This window comes from Magnolia sinica, chromosome 17 (assembly GCF_029962835.1).
Source record: "Magnolia sinica isolate HGM2019 chromosome 17, MsV1, whole genome shotgun sequence".
Taxonomy (NCBI): domain Eukaryota; kingdom Viridiplantae; phylum Streptophyta; class Magnoliopsida; order Magnoliales; family Magnoliaceae; genus Magnolia; species Magnolia sinica.
The window spans coordinates 19980161-20004943 of record NC_080589.1 but is presented as its reverse complement, the minus strand read 5'-3'; the positions used below and the strand labels follow the sequence as shown (position 1 = coordinate 20004943).

At 39.8% G+C, this 24783-nt stretch overlaps 1 non-coding gene across 1 annotated transcript; it reads right to left on the bottom strand.

The window, feature by feature from the left end:
- Nucleotides 1–2969: 2969 nt before the first annotated feature.
- Nucleotides 2970–3076, bottom strand: LOC131232097 (small nucleolar RNA R71). Its single transcript, XR_009164700.1, has one exon. It is a non-coding gene; the product is annotated as a small nucleolar RNA R71 (small nucleolar RNA).
- Between the last annotated feature and the right edge of the window lie 21707 nt (nt 3077–24783).

The following is a 24783-nucleotide window of genomic DNA, read 5'->3' as shown; positions in this document are numbered from 1 at the left end:
TTCATACATGGCCTGAGGGCCATAAATTAACCGTACATATCAAATTTCAGCCCTCGGATCACTATGGAAGTACCCCAACTGACAGATCAGCTCATAAACCGTTGATTCTGGGCCCACCTGATATCTGGAATTGTCTTAACTTTGGTCTCGACGGTTTAAATAAGATGAGAAAATGAATGGATGGATCAGATTTTTAAAACACATCACAGTGGGGCTCGTATGTGAGGTGTGTACACTGCACGTGTACACGTACGCGAGCCGCACCGAATCAACTAAAGCGGGTCAGCAGCGTCTTCTTCCAAACACGGCAGTTTCCGTTTTAACGTTGTATAACGGACGGACGGCGTCCGTTTTTGCAGATGCTAGTGGACCCCATAGAATGACCGTATGGATGATGCAAGCCGTCCATCTTGTAGAGGGCCATGAATTCTTGAAACCTATGCTGAACTTTTGGACCCATGCAAGCACACGTGCGCGATACAGAGGCCATAAGTGGACTGCTCTGCAATGTTCAAATTGATGTTTGAATGATTTCTTCTCTGATTCTGAGTCAATGGACATGAAAAACCATCCGTTTCTTACCGAAATTTCGAGGGCAATCTAATGGACGGGGTGGATTTCCCCGAAAACACCTCTGTGGAGCCCACCGATCATGTCAGTGCCGGACGTGCGAAAGGCTACGCACGTCCGTGAAATCTGATTTTTCAGGCAATTGTGGCCCACCATCTTTGATCATATGGCAGATCTAAACCGTCCATCGTGTAGGCCAGCCAAAATACTTTCAAGAGACGTTGATTTTATGAAATAATGCAAGGAATGTGAGAGTTATGAAGCCCCGAACTTGGCTACGAAAAGGCTTTCGCTGCGTGTGCGATAGCTTCCCAAATCCGATTTCCACCACTCCAAAAGCTATAAAAAGAGTTCCAAACATGGAGAAGAGGGTGTGCTTGAACAGGGGACGTCATATAGAGAAAGAGAGGCGGAGAGAGAAGTGTTTGGAAGTTTTGTAGATTTTTTTTCTTTATTTTTCTTCTTTTTCCTATGAATTATGTTGAGACTTAGTCTAATTATGTTAGGCTAAACCTCTTAGCTAGGGCTAAGAGGTGAAGCTTGTGGCGTGATGGGAGCTTCTACAGGTTTGATTTGAACTGAACTGATTGACTCTGTTTTGATTTAAGAAATTCTTTTAGTCATTAATGGTTTGTTGTGATTTAAATTACAGTAGATCTGTGATGGCTTGAATAATTCCTTTCCTTTTATTTTGATGTTCGGAAACCCTGTTGTTCGCCATCGTCTCATAGACATGGTTGGATGATGGAATCCTTCCTAATACTCATACATCTTTTAGTTGGTTATGGATTGGTCTAAGTTCTGTTGTTTACCTTGTCTCTTAGGCATGGATTTGTGATGGAATCATACCTAATTCTTATACCTTTCATCTCTTGAAAACTATATCAAGTAAGTTCAATATAATATCCATGAAGCAGGCATAAGATCTCCCTGATCTCTACAAGTGGATCCTCTGAATCCCTAGTTTCCTTTCTCTGAATTCTTTAAGTTTAGATTAATATTTCACCATTATTCCTCAAATCACAATTGGTTTAGATTTCATCTTAGCCTAGTTTTAGATCTGGTTATTTTCAGATAACGTACAGGTTTCAGTCCCTGTGGATTCGACCTCGGTCTTACCGAGTTTATAACTACATCACAACCCTGCACTTGGGGTGTGAACAAGTTTTTGGCGCCGTTGCCGGATATTGACGGCTATGTTTCCTGAAGTTAACTGGTTTTAGATTTAGGTTAAGATTAGGACTTTTCTGATTTTTAGGATTTATTTTAGAATTTTCTAATTCCAGGTTTTTCTTTAATTTTTAGAAATTTTCTATTTAAATAACTTTCTATTTTTAGATAGTTTTCCTTTTTTTAGAAACTAACCCAACTTTCTTATTTTGTAGGATTCTGAGATAGGTTTCTAAATTGGTAATTTCTCTCTTCCTTACTATTTCTAGATTAGGATTCCTTTTTAGTAAGTTTCTAATTCTAACTCTTTTAGAATCTAATTTTATTTCCTATTTTATTTTTAGAAATTTTCTATTTTAAGACTTTCTGTTTAGAAACTAACTTTCCTGTTTTGTAGGCTTATTAGAAATTTCTAATTCGGTACGCTCTTTCTAAATTTCTACTTTCTAATTTAGGAATTCTTCCTTGTTTCTTTTTATTTCTATATTTCTCTTCTTAGGAATTTTATAGGCTTGCTATTCTTAGAAACTAACTTGTTTTGTTCTATTTTGTAGGTTTCAATTTTGGGACTCCAATTTGGTAACTTCCTTCCAACCCTCTTTCTCTTTTTAGATTTTTATTTCCCTTCTTAGGATTAGGTTTAGAATTTGATTGAGGGCTGCGAGTGTTTCATGCCCAAGTGGGCTCGTGATAACACTCGACGTCTCTTGACTGAAGGAGGATTAGTTGAGGGGTTAACTATCCATCGTAGGACTAGACACCGCTCGAAATCCCCTGAGTTAATTGAGGATATGGCTAGAAATCAACCTCTTCTACCCCAACCTAGGGTAGAAGATCTCCAGGATGAGAATGAGGTGCATCAAACACCCCCGCCTCGTACCTTACGAGATTACTTACAACCGGCGGGGGTGAGTACGCCCTCATGCATGGTTTTTCCTGAGAATGCAGGACACATGGATATCAAGCCAGGGGTGATCCAACTCCTCCCTAAATTTCATGGGCTTGAGTCAGAGAATCCTTACTTACATTTAAAAGAATTTGATGAGATCATAGCTACCTTATACTTTCTTAACGTGTCTGATGACACGGTCAGACTGAAACTCTTTCCCTTTTCTTTGAAAGAGAAAGCCAAGACGTGGTTACATTCACTATGTCCTCGATCAATTGGCAGATGGAATGACATGACAAGGGAGTTCATTAAGAAGTTTTTTCCATACCATAAGACGAACACCCTGAGAAAGTCGATCATGAACTTCGCCCAAAGGGAAGATGAAACATTCTTCCAATGTTGGGAGCGGTTCAAGGATCTTGTCAGTTCATGCCCACAACATGGTTTTGAAACGTGGCGCATCACGAACTTTTTTTATGATGGACTGACATCTCCCATGCGCCAATTAGTCGAGACGATGTGTAATGGGGAGTTTATGAATAAAGGAGTCAATGAAGTGTGGGATTACTTTGATAAACTTGTTGAGAACACACAATCATGGGACATCTCCCCTAGACCTAGTACTACGTCTAGGCTGACTCATTCCAAGGAAAGGGGTGGAATGTATTTCCTGAGAGAAGACGATGATATTAATGCTAAGGTAGCTAATCTCACTAGGAAACTCGAGGCCATGGAATTTAAGAAGGATAAGGCTAAGGAAATTGTTTGTAGCATCTGTGGTTGCAACATTCATACTACTGAAAACTGTCTAACTATCTCTGCCTTTCAAGAGGTATTAAATGAGCAATCCAATGCTGTAAGCAATTACCAAAGACCTTTCAGTGGGCCCACCTCTAACACATACAATCCTGGCTGGAGAAATCATCCAAACTTCAGTTGGAGGAATGGACAAACCGCTACACCTCAAGGTTACCTAAATCAAAATCCAACTCAAGAGAAACCTTAAGAGGATTCGGTTCTGAAACATTTTCAAAAGCAAGAGCTTTTCAATCAAGGTATGCTACAGGCCTTCCAAGACCTAACAAAAGCAATACAAGGACTTAAGGCTGAAAATACGATTGGCAACAAGGGGAGCTTCCCAGCTCAACCTCTTCCCAATCCTAAACCGCAATATGAAGTTAGCGACCCAAGCTCTTCAAATCAGATGGAGCAAGCTAAATCCATCACTACTCTTAGGAGTGGAAAGATCATTGATAAAACCATTCCGGTTAGGGCTGAAAAGCCTAAGGACCCGGAAGTGGATAAAGAAGATGGATCTAGCAATGCCCCACCAGAATTAGAACCGGAACCTCAAGGAAAGCCGGTTGCTCCATTTTTCCAACGGTTGGTTGCACCAAAATCGCTCTCTAACTCTCAGGATATTCTAGAGGTGTTGAAACAAGTGAAGGTCAACATTCCACTACTTGATGCCGTGAAACAAATACCTTCATATGCCAAATTCCTGAAAGACTTATGTACGACCAAAAGACGGCAAAATATTTAAAAGAAAATCTTCCTGACTGAGAAAGTGAGTGCCATCCTAAAGCAAGATGTGCCGCAAAAATTCAAAGACCCCGGTAGCCCAACCATATCATGTGTAATTGGGGACCATCGAATTGATCACGCACTTCTTGACTTAGGAGCGAGCGTTAATCTTATCCCCTACTCGGTATATAAACAGTTGGGCTTAGGTGAATTAAAACCCACCTTAACCACACTACAACTTGCTGATCGCTCTATTCGTATACCAAGAGGGATAATTGAGGATGTGTTGGTCCAGGTTGATCGATTTTACTACCCAATTGATTTCATCATCTGGATACCGAACCCATCGGTAACACAAGCACTCAGATTCCCCTCATTCTTGGTCGCCCATTCCTTGCCACTTCAAATGCAATTATTAATTGCAGGAATGGTGTCATGAGTATGTCTTTTGGGAATATGACATTAGAAATGAATATATTTTTCAACACGGCCAGACGGATAGAGGAAGATAACGATATCTACGATATTAACAGGATCGATACTTTCGTGGATGACAGGACACCCCTTACCTTATCCTCTAGAGACGTGCCTGGCCCACTCCCATGAGTTTGATGATAACATAATTAGGGAGACGTGTGCCATGCTTGATGCGGTACCGGTACTTGAAGTTAACCGGTGAAGGCCACAATTTGAAGAGTTACCCCAAACTGATGAAGTGCCTCTACCGTCTAACCTCAAGCCACCGAAGCTTGACCTAAAACCTTTGCCCTCTGATTTAAAATATGCATACTTAGGTCAAGATGAGACATACCCGATGGTGATTTCTGCCCACCTTGAGAAAGAATAAGAGAGTATGCTCATATCTACTCTCCTGGAGCATAAGGGAGCCCTTAGATGGACAATCACGGACCTCAAGGGAATCGACCCCTTGATTTGTACTCACCACATATATCTTGAGGATAATGCGAAGACCGCTCGACAACCACAACGTAGACTAAATCCAAACATGAAAGAAGTGGTTAAGGCCGAGGTTCTTAAACTATTGGATGTGGGTATCATATACCCTATATCTGATAGTCAATGGGTGAGTCCAACTCAGGTGGTTCCTAAGAAGTCCGGGATCACCATCGTAGCCAATGCCAATAATGAACTCGTGCTGACTAGAGTCACTACTGGTTGGAGGATGTGCATTGACTACAGAAAATTAAATACCGTCACGAGAAAAGACCACTTTTCTTTGCCCTTCATTGATCAGATCTTGAAAAGGTTAGCTGGTCATTCCTATTACAATTTCTTTGACGGGTATTCGGGCTACAACCAGATAGAGATCGCCCCTGAAGATCAAGAAAAGACTACGTTTACATATCCCTACGACACCTTTGCTTACCGAAGGATGCTGTTTGGACTATGTAATGCTCCTGCCACCTTCCAACGATGTATGATGAGCATATTTTCTGACATGGTGGGGCAATATTTAGAGGTCTTCATGGACGATTTCTCTGTCTTCGGTCCATCTTTCAGCGAGTGCTTGGAAAGTCTTAAATATGTGCTGAAAAGATGTGAAGAAAAGAACTTGGTACTTAATTGGGAGAAGTGTCATTTCATGGTTCAGAAGGGAATTGTCCTTGGTCACATTATTTCATCCAAAGGAATCGAAGTGGATAAGGCAAAGATCGATCTTATCTCTAACCTACTTCCACCCAAGAACATAAGGGACTTGCGATCCTTCCTAGGACACGCCGGGTTTTACAGAAGATTCATAAAGGACTTTAGTCTCATCTCTCGTCCTCTATGTAATCTACTTCAAAAGGATGCACCATACAAGTGGACTGAACCATGTCAGGAAGCTTTCACTAAGCTTAAGGGCATATTAACTAGTGCACCCATCATACAGCCACCTGACTCATTCCTTTTGAACTTATGTGCGACGCGTCTGATTATGCTCTTGGGGGAGTTCTAGGCCAGAGAAAAGATAAGAAACCCTACGTTATTCATTACGCAAGTAAGACTCTAAATCCTGCCCAAGTGAACTACTCGACTACGGAAAAGGAACTCTTAGCCGTAGTGTTCGCCTTGGACAAATTTAGGTCCTACTTGATTGGATCCAAGATCACTATTTACACTGATCACGCAGCGCTTAAGTATCTTCTGTCTAAGAATGATGCTAAGCCCCGCCTGATACGATGGATCCTCCTACTCCAGGAATTTGACCTAGAGATAAAAGATAAAAAGGGAGTAGAGAACGTAGTGGCTGACCATCTTTCTCGCCTTAATCCCTCTGATTCCCTTGAAACAACACATATCAATGACATGTTCCCCGATGAATAATTGTTCAGAGTCTCCCATTCACTTGATTCGCTGATATTGCTAATTATCTTGCCACAGGTTCCATACCGACACATTGGACTGCGCAAGATAAGAAGAAAATTTTCACCAAGGTACGTAACTTTTTCTAGGATGATCCGTATTTGTTTAAATATTGCCCAGACCAAATCCTGAGGAGATGTGAGCCAGATGATGAGCATCAAAGTATCATCTCCTTTTGTCACTCACAGGCCTGTGGTGGTAACTTTTCTGCTAAAATGACCACGACCAATATTTTGCAGTGTGGCTTTTACTGGCCCACTATGTTCAGGGACACTCACGAGTTTTGTAAAGCTTGTGAGCATTGTCAAAAATTGGGAGCGTTGTCCCGTCAAAATATGATGCCTTTGAATCCCATTCTTATCATCAAGGCATTTGATTGCTGGGGCATCGATTTCATGGGACCATTTTCCCAATCTTTTGGAAATCTATATATTTTGCTCGCTGTAGACTATGTCACTAAGTGGGTTGAAGCGATTCCGGTCGGAATAATGACCATCGCACAGTCATTAAATTCCTGAAAGAAAACATCCTTTCCCGATTTGGAACGCCTCGAGCTATCATTAGTGATGGGGGCTCACACTTTTGTAATAGACCATTTGAGAGTTTAATGAAGAAATACGGTATCTCTCATAAGGTGAGCACCCCATACCACCCACAGACAAGCGAGCAAGTTGAGATTTTCAATAGGGAGATCAAACACATTTTGGAGAAAACGGTTAACCCTGACCGTAAGGATTGGTCAACCCGATTGACTGATGCCTTATGGGCTTACCGTACTACGTTTAAAACCCCTATTGGAATGTCTCCCTTTAGACTTGTCTATGGGAAGGCTTACCACTTGCCTGTGGAGTTGGAACATAGAGCCTACTGGGCGATCAAAAGTTTGAATTTCAATTTGGACAACGCTGGCTCGCTACGCAAACTTCAGTTAAATGAACTTGAAGAAATCCGGAACGACGCTTATAAGAACTCGAGAATTTACAAGGACAGGATGAAGGCGTTTCATGACCAACATATTCTACGGAAATCATTCACACCTGGTTAGAAAGTCCTTTTATATAATTCTCGGTTACATCTCTTTCCAGGTAAGCTTCGATCTCGTTGGACTGGCCCTTACATTGTGGTCACTGCGTATCCTTATGGGGCCGTTGAGATAAGAGATCCGGACAATGGCAAGGAGTTTAAAGTAAATGGACATCGCTTAAAGCCATTTATCGAGAAATTTGATTCAGAGGACATGTCCATACCTCTGACTGATCTTATTTACCAGGATTGACCTCCTAGTCTGACGGAGGTATAGGAAGGTTTCCTATTTTCTGAGGACTAGGATAGTTTCCTGTATATTATTTTAGGATAGACGGTAAACTTAGCGCTCCTGGGAGTTAACCCAGCTTTTCATTCTGTTTCATTTCCTAGTTAGTTAGTTCAATGTTTGTGGGTAACATTGCTGCAAACCCTCACGAGACTACAACTCGTCCATTAGGGGCAACCTAGGGGTTTAAAGGCTTGTTGCATACGCTAAATGCAATCGAGAGTACCTGCGAAAGTGGTGTAGGTAGGATTTCATTTTTGTTATTTTTATTTTACTTCTGTTGGTTTCTCTCTTGTGCTGACCCGATCTTACGTAGATATCTTTGGAAAGCCTTTTAATTCTTTCGTCCAGGTACTATCTTTCCATCACTCCTCTTATATTTTTGTTGTCCCATGTGCATTGCATGCTTATTTCTTTTACATTGAGGACAATGTAGATTTTAGGTTGGGGGTGGGAGATTAGGGTTCCTAATCAGCATTTTCTTGGTCTTGAGCAAAAATTGTGAATTTTTTTTTAAAATTTTCTGGACTTTCTTGTGAATTCGAAGGGATTTTGACGGCTATCTAGGGCACTTGGAATTTCAAGATACGTGATGTTGGTAATTTAAGACGCTTGCATTCAGTATCTGTTGGATTTCATAGTTAAGTTTGAATTGTTAATCCAAAATTAGAAGTTGTAAACATTGATTGAGTTATGATCTCACATGTCACATCTCGCTTTCACATTAAGGTTTTAGTTTGATATTGAAGGATTTATTTGGTACTCACTAAGCTTGAAAGGAACCAACCTGAGAAATTGAAAGGATTGGGCGAATGGTCTACACCATAGGTTTGCTCCCTATAGGTATAGATTTAATTCTCTATGAATGATATGTGAAAATTTTGGGTGTACAGTCTTCATCATGGGTTTGCTCCCTGTAGGTGAGGATTTGATTCTCCTTTTTGGCGTCACTTTTAATGGAAAAATCAAAAGCTAAAGGAATGAAAAGATGATCTGTGAGGCAAGTTTTGGTTATCATGAATCTTCTTATTGGTTACCAATGATATCCTGAAATAGAGAAGTGAATTTTAATGATGATAAGCTGAGATTACACTGTACGCTCATAGATCTCAATGATTAGAATTTTTCTAATTAATGGAATAATACTTTGAACTTGATTATGAAGTTTACCGTGCGCTTGAGTCTAGGAGCAAGTAATATCCAACATTCATGAATCTGGGAATTCTCATATCTGGATTATTCTACAAAAATCACTCGAGTTTATAGAAATTGTTCTGTAATTCTCAACTTACTTTTCGCATATTTTGCTCGGGACTAGCAAAATGCTGGTTCGGGGTTGTGTTAAGGGTCAAATATTACATATCAGACCCAGTTATTACATGGATTTACAAGCATGATACCGTTTAATGGCCTGATTTAATTATGTTTGTGATGCAGAGTGTATTTACCAGCATGGACTGAAAAAGGATGCTAGAAGTGTGGATTTGACACTCCGAAGTTACCAGAGCAAGGGACGCACTCCAGAGAACCAAGACTGAAGAATTTACATGCCAGGGATCTGAGGAAATCAAGCCATTCACGTTAAAGAGGCCCGAAATTGGTGAAAAATGCAAGATCACATAGTTCTCGCCATCTGATTGGCTCAAAACTTCATACATGGCCTGAGGGCCATAAATTAACCGTACATATCAAATTTCAGCCCTCGGATCACTATGAAAGTACCCCAACTGACAGATCAGCCCATAAACTGTTGATTCTGGGCCCACCTGATATCTGGAACTATCTCAACTTTGGTCTTGACGGTTTAAATAAGATGAGAAAATGAATGGATGGATCAGATTTTTAAAACACATCACAGTGGGGCTCGTATGTGAGGTGTGTACACTGCACGTGTACACGTATGCGAGCCGCACCGAATCAACTAAAGCGGGTCAGCGCTGCTGACCCGCGTCTTCTTCCAAACACGGCAGTTGCCGTTTTAGCGTTGTATAACCGACGGACGGCGTCCGTTTTTGCGGACGCTAGTGGACCCCATAGAATGACCGTACGGATGATGCAAGCCGTCTATCTTGTAGAGGGCCATGAATTCTTCAAACCTATGCTGAACTTTTGGACCCATGCAAGCACACATGCGTGATACAGAGGCCATAAGTGGACTGCCCTGCAACGTTCAAATTGATGTTTGAATGATTTCTTCTCTGATTCTGAGTCAATGGACATGAAAAACCATCCATTTTTTACCGAAATTTCGAGGGCAATCTAATGGACAGGGTGGATTTTCCCAAAAATACCTCTGTGGAGCCCACCGATCACGTCAGCGCCGGACGTGCGAAAGGCTATGCACGTCCGCGAAATCTGATTTTCCAGGCAGTTGTGGCCCACCATCTTTGATCAAATGGCAGATCTGAACCATCCATCGTGTAGGCCAGCCAAAATACTTCCAAGAGACGTTGATTTTACAGAAATAATGCAAGGAACGCGAGAGTTATGAAGCCCCGAACTTGGCTGCGAAAAGGCTTTCGTTGCGCGTGCGATAGCTTCCCAAATCCGATTTCCACCACTCTAAAAGCTATAAAAAGAGTTCCAAACGTGGAGAAGAGGGTGTGCTTGAACAAGGAACGTCAGATAGAGAAAGAGAGGCGGAGAGAGAAGTGTTTCGAAGTTTTGTAGATTTTTTTTCTTTATTTTTCTTCTTTTTCCTATGAATTATGTTGAGACTTAGTCTAATTATGTTAGGCTAAACCTCTTAGCTAGGGCTAAGAGGTGAAGCTTGTGGCGTGATGGGAGCTTCTACAGGTTTGATTTGAACTGAACTGATTGACTCTGTTTTGATTTAAGAAATTCTTTTAGTCATTAATGGTTTGTTGTGATTTAAATTACAGTAGATCTGTGATGGCTTGAATAATTCCTTTCCTTTTATTTTAATGTTCGGAAACCCTGTTGTTCGCCATCGTCTCATAGACATGGTTGGATGATGGAATCCTTCCTAACACTCATACATCTTTTAGTTGGTTATGGATTGGTCTAAGTTCTGTTGTTTACCTTGTCTCTTAGGCATGGATTTGTGATGGAATCATACCTAATTCTTATACCTTTCATCTCTTGAAAACTATATCAAGTAAGTTCAGTATAATATCCATGAAGCAGACTTAAGATCTCCCTGATTTCTACAAGTGGATCCTCTGAATCCCTAGTTCCCTTTCTCTGAATTCTTTAAGTTTAGATTAATATTTCACCATTATTCCTCAAATCACAATTGGTTTAGATTTCATCTTAGCCTAGTTCTAGATCTGGTTATTTTCAGATAACGTACAGGTTTCAGTCCCTGTGGATTCGACCTCGGTCTTACCGAGTTTATTATTACATCACAACCCTGCACTTGGGGTGTGAACAATAGTGACCTCGAGTGCAAACTCGTGAACTTACCTATCCACTGCTATTCATTAGGGGTGATGCCCTACAACTTACCTATCGTATGTGATTAACTAGGATTGATGACCCTAGATGGATCATTGTTTGGGTAAGTGATATAAAGGGAGGTACCTTAGCTTCTTGAATCTGCTGTATGAATAAGCCTAATAAATTACTTGGCTAACACGATCATGCACCGCATTACATGTGCTTTGGCGAGGAAGCGCATGTTTAGGGAGTTTGCCATGCGCGATCGTGAGATGATGTTGCTGAGGGAGTGTAGGCAAGAGCATGCATCATTATGCATATCATTCCTACATTAACAAGAGTAATTAGGATATGATTTTTGTACTGCTTTACCATTACTACTTGATTGAATTGATAACGTGTTAACCTTTGCCTTATAGTACCACTGAGTTGATCACTCATTCCCACTCTAGGACGGTGTTTTAAAACACCAACCAGACTTTGATTTAGATGCAGGTTCTGATGTGGCTTACGTGACGGAGCTAGACTTCATGGATGAGAAGGAATTCTCCTATGATCAGCTATCAGGCGGGTCTCTGTAGACCTTGTTTTGATTCAACGGGATTACAGGGTTACATGGATTAGATGGACAGTTGCATTTTAATATTTTATAAATTTTGAAACAAACACATGTATATATTCAGCTTGGAACAGATTCATACTCCGAATGGTGAAACACTTTTATGTTATAATTCAAGTACTTAAGTTTTCCGCTTGTTTAATTTGATTGCACCTGGAGTATGATATGTTATTTTAGAATAATTCCACTCATGTTTAATGCATTAACATGGACAACATTTAAACATCATTATCTATGTTACATAAGTGATGCATCGGATCTCGGGAGTTGAGCCTTTGCTCGATTCTCAATTTTTGGGGCTTTACAGTAAATCCCCCAATCGCATTATCATGTTGCCTTAAGATGTTCGCATAAATCCACCTTAGCGTTGGCCATGTCGGTGAATATCTGTAGTTATGGGATGCGGGTCGAGTCAGATTTTCTATAAATTATATTCCACATTGTGAAGATCACTACGTATGATGAGCCGCACACACTTTACTAGGCGTGCATCTCATGTAGCTTGTTTGCGCATGCTGATACTCATTGTAGTAGTGGAATAGAAGACGTATCAGAACCCTTACATTACTTTCATGAATCTCTTGAATTATTGTTAATTTAAGGATAACCATCACCATGAGTAGGGCATTGACCTTCTCCAACCATACAGTGATGTAGGTGACGTACAGATTGAAGACCTAGAGGATCATCTCCCTATGGAAGATTATACTGAAAGAATAAGAAAATAGTTTTATGAATTAGTTGTATACTTCCGCTACAAACTCGATAAATGTAATAAACTCTCATTAGGAGGGCATTTGATTATTTACTAAATTCTTTTACTCTGATAAAATAATCAATACAGTCGATTTTATTCTCGTGAATGTCACCTTCATAAATGTATCTAGATTTGATCTAAATGAAAAAATGAGGTGTGATTTTTAAAGCATCCAATTTACACATTATTAATGATCGGTTTTCTCGGGCACGAGTATGAACTCTGTTTCCATGCCTCTAAGGATTCCCTACTTCTTGTGTTTGAGGTAATATGAATAGAGCCCGATACACAGATCCTTCACATGGGCAGTACAAAGGATTTACTAGTATCAATTCATAATCCTGTTAAATCTCAATCCTTTGCTTGATCAGGGCATTGAAATCATTTAAGATTTTCTAAGACTTAGAATTTGAGTCAAACCGCGTAAATTTCGTGTAAACATGGTTCCATCAGTCAATAATCTCGGTTGTTCTAAACTCATGGGAAATATCACGAATCCTATATTCTCGTAAGGGATAATTCTATGTGGCCCATTAAGCTTTCACTACGTACTCTGATTATCTGATACACTACCCAAAATTACTTTTATCATCCTCACTGGTTGATTTTGCTTAAGTTTTCAATGTATTACTTGTAATGTAGATATATATATATATGTCTAGGTGCGCGTATAATTGGCTACATGAATTGGGACGCTACACGGGATGGTTTTAGCATAGATTGCAAACATGGACTATCTGTACGGACTATGTGGGGTCCATTGTAATTATGTTGATAAATCCACTTAGTTCATCAGTTTCTTCAGGTTACACTTGAATACGATAAAAAATGAGACTATTTCGAAGGCTTCGGATGGTCCAGATTAATCTAATGGATGGCTGTGATTTTACAGTGTCAATGGTTTGGGTTGATTGAATGATACTACCCTTAGATTCGTGTAAGACTCCCTCTCCAGTCTCTAGAGGAAAAATTAAAAATTTTCCATTTTCAAAACTTCGTTCAAGCGCTTGTTGGAATCAAGTTTTGGTTTGATACAAATGCACATGTGTGCATCTCAGGCTTTATTCACACGAATAACAGCCAGGGATTATGTTATAGACTGATCACCGATCACGAGGTAGAGTGGTTCATTAGACATGTGGTCGGATCGTCAGAAACTGTTTTCATTTCATGATCCTTAATCAGATGATCTCAAACAGTTATATGCACTATTTAACGACCCCATTGCCTTTTAATTCACAATTTGAGAGGTCCATGATGTCCTTCAGGGTGTCTAGGTATAGGTGCATAATGAACCTTATGATTGAGCGGTTGAATCATGATTTATTACACGAATATGCATGATATAGGTTAATGATGCGTATACCGTGACCTTTTGGTTTTAGAAACTATAAGTTGTGTAGGATTCTTCCTTAGATACCGTGGACTCCAGGAATAGGTCTAAACAGTCCTGATGTTAAATGCAAACTAATAGATTTGTCGGGGATTGTCCATGGATCGTAAAGTGGATTGTTATGTGATTTTTGGGTTGGCCATCCAACAGATATTATGCGAAATCTGATGGATAGTGGATGTTATGAGTAAAGTCCTGAAATTGATAGTGTAGGATTCAATTGGATCAACTAATCATTGTCTAAAATTTCATTGCGATCGGGTTCCTATAAATATGTTTTCTGTGATTAAGTGCTGGGTATGTACATATACACCGTGGAAAGTTATGGGAAATCAATAATGTATTTGTACCCATTAAAATTGGATTTCAATGGTATTAAACATTTATCTATATATCAGAATCATGATTTAATATTCAGATTCATTGATGATCGGGTCTACGGTTCAAATTGTGTCTATGGTCTATTTCCCAATGATGTGATGGTTTATCTTAAAAACCAACGGTTGAATTGTTTGATCTATGAATGAGGATTACTCCCAATGGTCAGATTTACGTTAGTGTAGATGGATGGTTCAGATGAGGTAGAATGATAACCTACACATGTATGTACTATGTTAAGTTTTCATGGTAAGACTTGGGGACTTTTGATACCCAAGTATTGAAAAGTTCTGGTTGTTACACCAATATAGAAAATTCTTGTTTGCTTAGAATCAAATCTAATTGATGCACTAAAAAAATTCATGGTAGATCGATTCATACACCATGACTCATGTTTCTAATTCTATGCATGGATTCATTAAGAGCCGTTAAACAATAGATGGAAAACGCTTTGTTCTCACGACCAATGGCACTCAGGCGGAGGTTAAGGCTATAGGGGCCTATAGGTTAAAGTTGAAGTCAGGACATTATTTGGACCTGGACAATACTTTTTACGTGCGATCTTTATGGTGCAGTCTAGTTTCCATATCGCGTCTCGACGCTAGTGGATACACATTCTCATTTGGGAATGGAAAGTTTGTGTTGTCACATGGTTCAGATATCATTGGCCTTGGTTCTTTAGTAAATAATCTATATCAATTACACATCGACAATTCGTACCTCCAATCAAGGTCTGTGAATGTGAATGAAAACATAAATTTGTAGGTGTGAAAAGGAAGTTGATTAAGGAAAATTCTTCCATGTTATGGCACAAGCGACTTAATCATATTTCTCGTAAAAGAATTGAAAGACTTGTTAAAGAAGGAATTCTAGGTGCATTGGATTTCATGGACTTTACAGTCTATGTGGATTACATAAAGGGAAAGCAAATGAGAATAAGGAAGTTAGGTGCTACCAGGAGTACTAGTTTCTTAGATGTGATACATACATATGTGTGTGTGTGTGGTCCATTCCCTATGGTGTCTTGGAATAGACAAAAGTACTTCATCGATAACCGACTTGACAAAAGGATTAAAGTCATCAGATCTGACTGTGGTAGTGAATACTATGGCAGATATGATGAATGAAGATAAAACCCAAGTTCATTCACTAGATTCCTAAAAGAACGTGGTAGCATCACTCAATATACCATACATGGTACATCAGAACAAAATGGTTAGCTGAGAGACAAAACAAGACCCTAAAAGATATGGTCTACTCCATGATTAGTAATTTCACTCTTTCGGAATCACTGTGGGGTGATGCCTTAAAGACAACAGTTTACATCCTTAATCATGTTCCGACTAAGGCTGCTTGTAAAAGTCCATTTGAAATGTGGACAGAAATGAAACCTAGTGTCAATCACCTCCACGTATCGGATTGCGCCCCTGAAGTAAGGATCTATAACCCACAACAAAGAAAACGAGACCCAAGAACTGTCAATGGGTATTTTATCGGTTATCCTGAAAAGTCAAAGGGATTTGGAGATTTGGGTTTTGTTGTCCCTCACATAGTCCATGGATAGTTGAATTAGGAACTGTAAAATTTCTTGAGGACAACGATAGTGGTGCATAACATATAAACTTTGTCTTTGAGGAGTAAATTGTGACTGATCTTATATCAATTATAGGAGATATCAACCCATTGCTCATTCATTGAATGTGGATTTAAGGGAAGATTGATTATGAGCTCCATAAAACACTCCCGTGATAGAAGAATCATCTAATTAGGAAGAAGTGTCATTAAGGAGATCCATAAGGGATAGAAAATTAACAGTACTCGATGATTACATTATGTAAGCATGAGTTTGACATAGGTGTGAAAGATGACCTCGACTCTTACACACATGCCAAACAAATTACCAACTCCTCTCAATGGATTAATGCAACGGAAGATGAACTAAAGTCTATGAAAGACAACAATACCTAGGATTTAGTCAATTTACTTAAACGGGCAATACTGATTGGTTGTAAATAGGTTTATAAAACCAAGTGGGATGCCAAAGTGAAGATTGAAAGATATAAAGCCCGATTAGTCGCTAAGGGGTTCACTCAAAAGAAAGCATTGATTTTAAAGAGATATTTTCATCAATTTCCATGGAAGACTCTTGGATTATTATGGCATCGTTGGCTCAATACGATCTTGAGCTACAAACATGTATATGCTTCAACTGAAGGGTTTTGAGATCCATGGATCTGAACATTTAATATATAAGCTAAAAAAGTCCATCTACGGTCTAAAGTAAGTATCATGTTAGTGGTACTTGAAATTTCATAAAGTATTTTTTTTTCATATGGTTTTAAGGAAAATGTTGTTGATCAATGTGTGTGTGTGTGTGTGTGTGTGTGTGTGTGTGTGTGTGTGTCTATATAAAGATCAATGGTGGTAAGTTGGTGTTCCTACTATTATATATCGATGATATTTTGCTAGCATGCAATGATAAATGAATGATGTTGATGTCAAAGGATTTTATAATAGAAATTCATAATGAAGGATCTTGGCTCTGCATCATTTGTTACAAGTATAGAAATATACGGTGATAGAGCAAAAGGTATTTTGGGATTATCCAAGAAGACCTACGTTGCAAGGATTCATAACAAATATGACATATAGAGCTGTGCGCCAGGAGAGGCTCCTGTCATTATAAGCTTAGCCTATTAAAGTGTCCCAAGAATGATCTTGAAAAGAAGGAAATGCAGGATATTCCATATGCATTTGCAGTGGGAAGTATTATGCATGCACAAATCTGCACTCGTCCTAACATAGTATTTGTGGTTAAAATTCTTGGGAGATATATGTCGAATTCAGGAATGGATCATTGGAGAGCCGTAAAGAAAGTGATGTAGTACTTGTAAAGGATGAAGGATTTCATGCTCACATACAAATAGACCAATCGGTTGGAACTGATTGGATATATAGATTTGGACTTTGCTGGGTGCCTTGATGGCAAAAAGTCCACATCAATATATGTTTTCACGATGACTCGTGGAGCTGTATTGTGAAAAAAATGGAAAACAGACACTTATGGCTTCATCCAACATGAAAACAGAATTTATCACCTATTACGAAGCCACATGTTAGGTGATCTAGTTACAGAACTTTATCTTAGGGCTTCAGGTTACGAATTCAATTCCAAAGCCTCTGAGAATCTACTGTGATAACACTGTAGCAATATTCTTATCCACCAATAACAAAAGTTTGTATAAGTTAAAGCACACAGACTTAAAGTTTTTTGTTGTGAAGGAGAGAATTTATGATTGTTTAGTGTCTGTAGAATACATTGGCATGAAACTGATGATTGTGGACCCAATAACTAAGGACTTACCTCCCAATGCATTTAAGAAGTTAGTGAATGATATGAGATTAGTTAGCAATAAAGATGTATTTAATTAGTAGGAGATACATATACTCTATTTTTATATTATTTTTATTTTATTTAGAACAGTAGACAATTAAGTTGTTTTATGGCATTTTGGTCTCTGCTCCTTAAAGTAAAGTTTTCATGCGCATAGTTATATAAGTGAGCATAATGCATTAAAGTTTCAAGGTAGTAGGACCACTTGAAAATCTGCATGGAAAGATGCATTACACATGAGATTTTCATACAATGCTCCCTAGCTTTCAGAATTTATGCCATTAGGAGGGCTATTATGTGTAATCGTGCTTAGTCCCGTTGCGATAAATGTAATGACAATTGTCATGGTTTCATAACAATAGTTTTAGTGGATCAGATTATTCAGAGTACTATTCTTGATCCATAATAAATATTTGGTAAAGTTTCGAGCTCGTAAAGTTATACTAGATATATCAATCTATTACATATATAAGTCAATGCCACTGTGGAATAAGTGGGAAAATATTAGAATATGTGGCCCACCTATTGCATTGATTGTCGGGTAATGGAGTGGACAACTTGGATCGTCATATAGAGTTATTGGTGGGGCACACAATTGTGTGGTGTGTACAGTTCAAGACTACCCTACAAAGTATCATACGTGAAAGAGTATTAAGAGAAAAGAGTTTTTCTCTCTCGACAGAGAAGGCATTGTCATGCCTGCGTCATAGTATCTCGCCATTCCGTAGGATCCCGCTGTCCTCCTGGTCGAATTTCGGCAACCCGTGACCTGTAATTAGTATTTACGCGCGCCCTTAAGTCACATCCTGTAAACCCGAGCGACTCAACTCGAGACCTATGCCATGGTGACCGCACCATCCCTGTGGTTCTGATGCCGCATCTCGTGCACCAATCCGACACTTAGATTGTGAGATTTGGCTAGCGCTCTATTCTGGTCGTGGACCACACGTCGCGGGGCCAGGACATTCCAGAAAGCACAATTTCCTAGGACCATCATGAGGGTGATGTCACCCTAGGCTACTAGCCTAGGGGTGACATCATCCACTCCCATGCTTGCTAGGCATGCTTTTACAATGTAATGATGGTCTTACAAGCAATCATTACCTAGCTAAGAGAGCTAGCTATCTCTCTCTCTCTCTCTTATCTCTTTCCCTCTCTCTTTCCTTCCTCATTCCTCCATTTACAAGCCCTTAGACATCCCAACCCATCTCCAAAAATCCAGCTATCTCCACCCTCTACACCTCCTAATCCAACCCTCCTAAAGCTATCTCAACCATAGAAATCTCTTCCTTTTGGAGCTTTAGGACCCTAAGGTGGAAGAAGAAGTTGAAGATCCATGGTGGGTGTATGTTTAGGACTGGATCTTTCTTTCCACTCTTAGATCTTTGGTTTTTATTACATGAGAGCATGTAGGACCCACCAATCAATGGTGGGGATCTTACTTGATCCCTTGGATGTATCTAATGGCCCATCCTTGTTGCATGCATGATCCATGATGGGGCCATTCTCCATGGACCCCATCATGATGTTTTGATTTAATCCATGGCCTTGATGGGTCATCTAGACCTTGATTTCATGGTGGGGATGGCATCCCCACCTCAGAATTTTTTTATGTAGGGCCATGCAATGCATGAGACCCATGTATAGATCTTGATGTATGGTTTTGATGTGATTAGAGGGGCTCATAGTGGCGGAGCCCCTCCTATGGCTGATTATCTCTTCTTCTCTCTCTCTCTCTCTCTCTCTCTTGATCGCTTTCATGATGGCCCACTTGATGCATGTTGCTGTCCAAACATGGGGCGCCCACACATCCAGATTTTTTGGATTACCTTGCTGCCCATTTTCGGGCCAATCTGGATGAGGGAAAATACAAGGATTAGCCTGATTTTTCTGGATGGGTCTGGACCCCTTGCATGATGTATATATTTCATCCATGCTGACCGCCCGTGGGGCCCACCTTGCTGACGTCCAGCAGCTGGCTGGACGATCCAGCACTACTGGTACGATCCAGCAAGCCTGGACGAAGTGAAAACACAAATATCAACTTGATACAAGCTGGTGGGCTACACGTGTGGACCCACCTCAATGTATGTATTCTATAGCCACGCCGTTCATCCATTTACTGGATGTGGGACCCACCCTACATGTGCTGCATGTGTGGGGGTGGGGCCCACCTTAAGGTATGTGTTGTATCTGCACCGTCCATCCCTGGATGGTGCGACCCACTTGATGATTGTGTTGTATATCCTCGCCATCCAATCCTTGGACGGTGGGATCCACCATGATGTATGCGTTGTACATCCATGCTGTTCATCTGGTGGGGCCCATTTGGAAGGTGCAGGCCCACCTGCTGCATGTGTGGGGCCATCTGGAATGTGTAGGGCCCCATCTGTGCTATACAGGCCCACCATGAGGTGTATATTATCCAGGCCGTCTAGCAAGGGCCCATCTTGCAGGCCCACAATGATGTATGTGTTCTATATTCATGCTGCCCATTTGTTTTCTGGACTTTATGGGCTACCTCATCAGGCCCACTATGTTGTATGAGTTACACACACTATCTATCCCTTGTACCTAGCTCATGGGCCCTTCTGTGAGGCCCGATATGATGTATATGAGGCCCATGTGGTGAGGCCCAATGTGATGTATATGAGGCCCTTGTATGAGGCCCATTGTGATGTGTATGATGCCCTTATGATAAGGCCCAAAGTGATGTATATGAGGCCCATGTGGTGAGGCCCAATGTGATGTATATGAGGCCCATTGTGACATGTTTGAGGCCCTTATAATGAGGCCCAAAGTGATGTATATGAGGCCCATGTGGTGAGGCCCAATGTGATGTATATGAGGCCCTTATATGAGGCCCATTGTGATGTGTAAGAGACCCTTATGATGTGGCCCAAAGTGATGTATATGAGGCCTATGAGATGAGACCCAATGAGATGTATGTGAGGGCCTTGTGTGAGGCCCAATGTGATGTATGTGAGGCTCATATGATGAGGCCCAATGTGATATATGAGAGGCCCATGTGGTGAGGCCATTATGATATGTGAGCCCACCATGATGTATATAATAATGTCTACGATGCCCATCCATTTCCTAGCTAGTATAAGGCCGTGGGCTCCCATTATAAGATAGGCTCTAGATGTGTCATGACTTGGGAGCAATGATGTATAAATGTCCACATTGTAAGCCTCTCGAAGGCCCGTTGCTAAGCCCATTACCTTAGGAGTAATGATGGTTAAAGGTCCACATTATAACCTCCCTAGGCCCATCCTTAGGCGCATTCTCATCTTCCCCTAGTGGGCTAACCCAAACCTTTAGGCCCCCATTGATATTAGCATAACCCATCTCATCTTATTGGGCTAAACCCAAACTATTGGGCCCCCATTGATGCTACTAGAAGTACCCAAACCTGGAAGCCCACTCTTTATTCTTAGGCTCATTCTCGATATGTAAGCCATCTAGGCCCATCCTTGTTATGAGGAGGATGCATCATCACCTCTTGCCATAGATGGAAGAATCTGTGGTATCAGATTTGGTATATCCGCTGTTAATGACTAATCTTCATGTTATAGATCAGATCTGCTATCCTTCTATGGACCTTGTCTTATATACAAGCCGATTATCAATTACGACTATAAGTATGCTTAATATAACTCCATGATTCATGCCCATGCGCATCATATGTATGCTTGATATGATGAGTGATTGATCATAACATACGTCATTAGGTGGAATATTATGGGACTCCCCGATAGGAGGAGTTGCCCACATGAGTGCGTGATACATGCAAGATTACTGCATGACTGATTAGTGTGACTTATGCATCTCGCATTTGTGTGACATGATTATTGTATGCCCTAGCGACATCAGGGCCATAAGCTCCACAGGCATATCATGGATGATAAGATTGGACACTGAAAATCTTTTTCTATACATGGGGCCGAATAAATGTTCCTGGGTGAATTTCCCTAAACCCTTATGGTACCAGAAGGTTGCTCCAACGTCTAGACCGAGTGGATGCATGAGCACCAAGTGTCAAATACTAGGAGACCGTGCTTCCCACTGTGTCGTGGTCAATTGGAAGGGGGTTTGGCCTTACCCGCCTGAGAGGAGGGGGCAAAGCTAGGTTGAGCTTGACCAACTCAAAGAATGGGTCCGCTATCGACGTACTGGGTAGATATTAGCAGACTACTAGCGATGTGGATAGTGAGGTCTCTTCCACTCACCATGTTGTGCGCGATGGGGCGATAATCTGGTTTAGAGTGTACTAGACCCTGGTGATATTTTAGAGATGAGCTGTATTATTATGTGGATTCAGATGAGGATTGGTATGCTTGTGATTGCACCTTGCATATGACATTGGCCATGTAGGCCTTGCATCACATGGCCTTGGTGTGACCGATAGCATTCATGCCTTGCATTGCATGGCCTTGGTGTGGCCGATAGCATTCATGCCTTGCATCGCATAGAGTTGGTATGACTGATATCATTTATGGACTTATCAACATGTTTTCGCATTACTTTGACATTGCATTCTTGGCACTTACCTTGCGCACACACTTACACCACCCTCTAAGCTTTCTATAAGCTTATGCATGATTGTTGCATGCAAGTGACGCTAGGACGCGGCAACAACATTGAGATTGGAGAGTGCAGCTATCTTCTGGAGCTTCCAAGTCGGCGCCGGATTCGGCGATCAGAAATTTTGTGAGCCCGGTTTTCGAGTTTGGGTGTAACAGGCGTGGTGGAATCAAATACCGATGATAGCGTCCACTGATGGGAAGGACTATGCCACCAACTGCACAACATTATAAAAGCAATCCTCATTCCCCGACTCCGCTTATCGATGAGGTTATCTCTTCCTATTATCATACCAGGGCGTGAGGAGGAAGATCGATGATTTCCACATCATCTCTGATGAGCTCCGCTAGCTACGTTAATGGTGGACATTGCTCTTGTCACAGGTAAGATTTGTAGCCCTCCTTTCATTGATGCACTGGCAGAGCTTATTAGTAAAAGCTTATCAGTTGCCTTTTATTTCATTTAGTGATTTCTATGATGAACCATTAAATATTATTCATTTAGATTTATGAGGTGCAATACTTGTTTTATTAGTTTAAGGATTTTATTATGATGTTATTTTTATTAATGAGTGCACACAATTTACATGGTTTTATTCATTAAAAAAGAAATATGACTTACTTTCTTCACTTTCAGGCTTTGATTGAATGCCAATTCAATAAACGAATAAAATTATTTCAATCTGATGGAGAATGGAATGTAATGATAGTAAATTTCAAGATTATTTGAAAAAAAATGATATCCTTCACCATGTTTAAAGAGAACTTAGAAATATCATTCAATTAGGCCTTATCATGATGACCCATGCTAAAGTATTGAAAAATATTGGGTCAAAGTCTTTTTTAAGACTAATTTCCTCATAAATAGAATCCCCTTCATGATTTTAAATATAAAATCTCCTTTCCAATGCCTTATGAAAAAAATGCATGATTTTGAATAATTGAGAACATTTGATAGTAAGAGTTATCCTTGTCTCAAATGTTATGTTTCAAACAAATTTAGGCTAAAGTCATTTTTGTGCATTTTCTTAAGGTATAACAACAAACATAAAGGGTATCGCTCTTTACACCCACCTTCAGGCCACATTCATATCTAAAGGCATGTTACTTTGTATGAGCTATATTTTCCTTTTACTAACCTTGCAACTTTGTAGTGTGTTGAGTGTGAAACATTGCATATTCTCCCTATTTATACCCTGCTTTTATAAACATGATAGTGCTTAATCGATTTAATTATGCATGTTTTCATGTACGAGGTGATTTCGAGAGCTTAAGGTAAAGTTGATGCCAAAAGGAAGATTTATGCTCAAAAGATTACTAAATGAAGATTTAAAAATTATTAATGAAGAATTCACATGCCAATGATCGAAGAAAACCAAGTGAGGAATAAAGAGAATCAAAGATTTGAAGTGAAGAAAATGAATCCTGAAATTGTCCTAAAAACAAACATATTCCTGAAATTATCATGAAAAAGCATATTTTGAAACTCCGAGTATATTTTGAAAAACTGTGTTGAGTGTGAAATATTACATATTTTCCCCTATTTATACCTTAGTTTTATAAACATGATAGTGCTTAATCGATTTAATTATTCATATTTTCATGTGCGAGGTGATTTCGAGAGCTTAAGGTGAAATTGATGCCAAAAGGAAGATTTGTGCTCAAAAGATTACTAAATGAAGATTTGGAAGTCATTAATGAAAAATTCACATGCCAAAGATTCAAGAAAACCAAGGGAGGAATTAAGAGAATCAAAGATTTGAAGTAAAGAAAATGAATCATGAAATTATCCTGAAAAAAAACATATTCCTGAAATTGTCCTGAAAAAGTATATTTAGAAACTCTGAGTCCATTTTGAAAAACTACGCAAAGTGAAGTCTAGTTTGGGAAATCACACAAAGTGAAGTCTATTTTAGAAAACTACGCAGAGTGAAGTCTATTTTAGAAAACTGTGCAGAGTGCGTAAATTTGAGACGATTTCTAGATTTTTCCAACTCGGTGCGAATGTTTGAATTCCACAACTATAAATAGGACTCCCTAGGATGCTCCAAAGCATCTTCTAAGGTTTGGAAAAGGTCTCAAGGAGCATACCTAAGGGTGGAGCAACTGCCAAAGAGTTTTTCTTCTTCCCTAGTTTATTTTTCATGCTTTATTTAAGAGATTTGGTTTCAATCATGTCTATGGTAAGCTAAACCTCTTAGTTAGGGCTAAGAGGTGAAACTTGTAGCATGTTGGGATGTTTATTTTGCTTTGATTCTTGTTCTTATTGAACTTCATTGATTTCTAGTTTGATATTAAATGAATATTTTCAGTTTTCTATGATTTATTGTGACTCAAATTACAATAGATGCTGTGATAGGTTTGGATATCTTCTTTTCTTGTTTTGAGATAGTGAGATTGGTATATCCCGTTGTTCACCATCGTC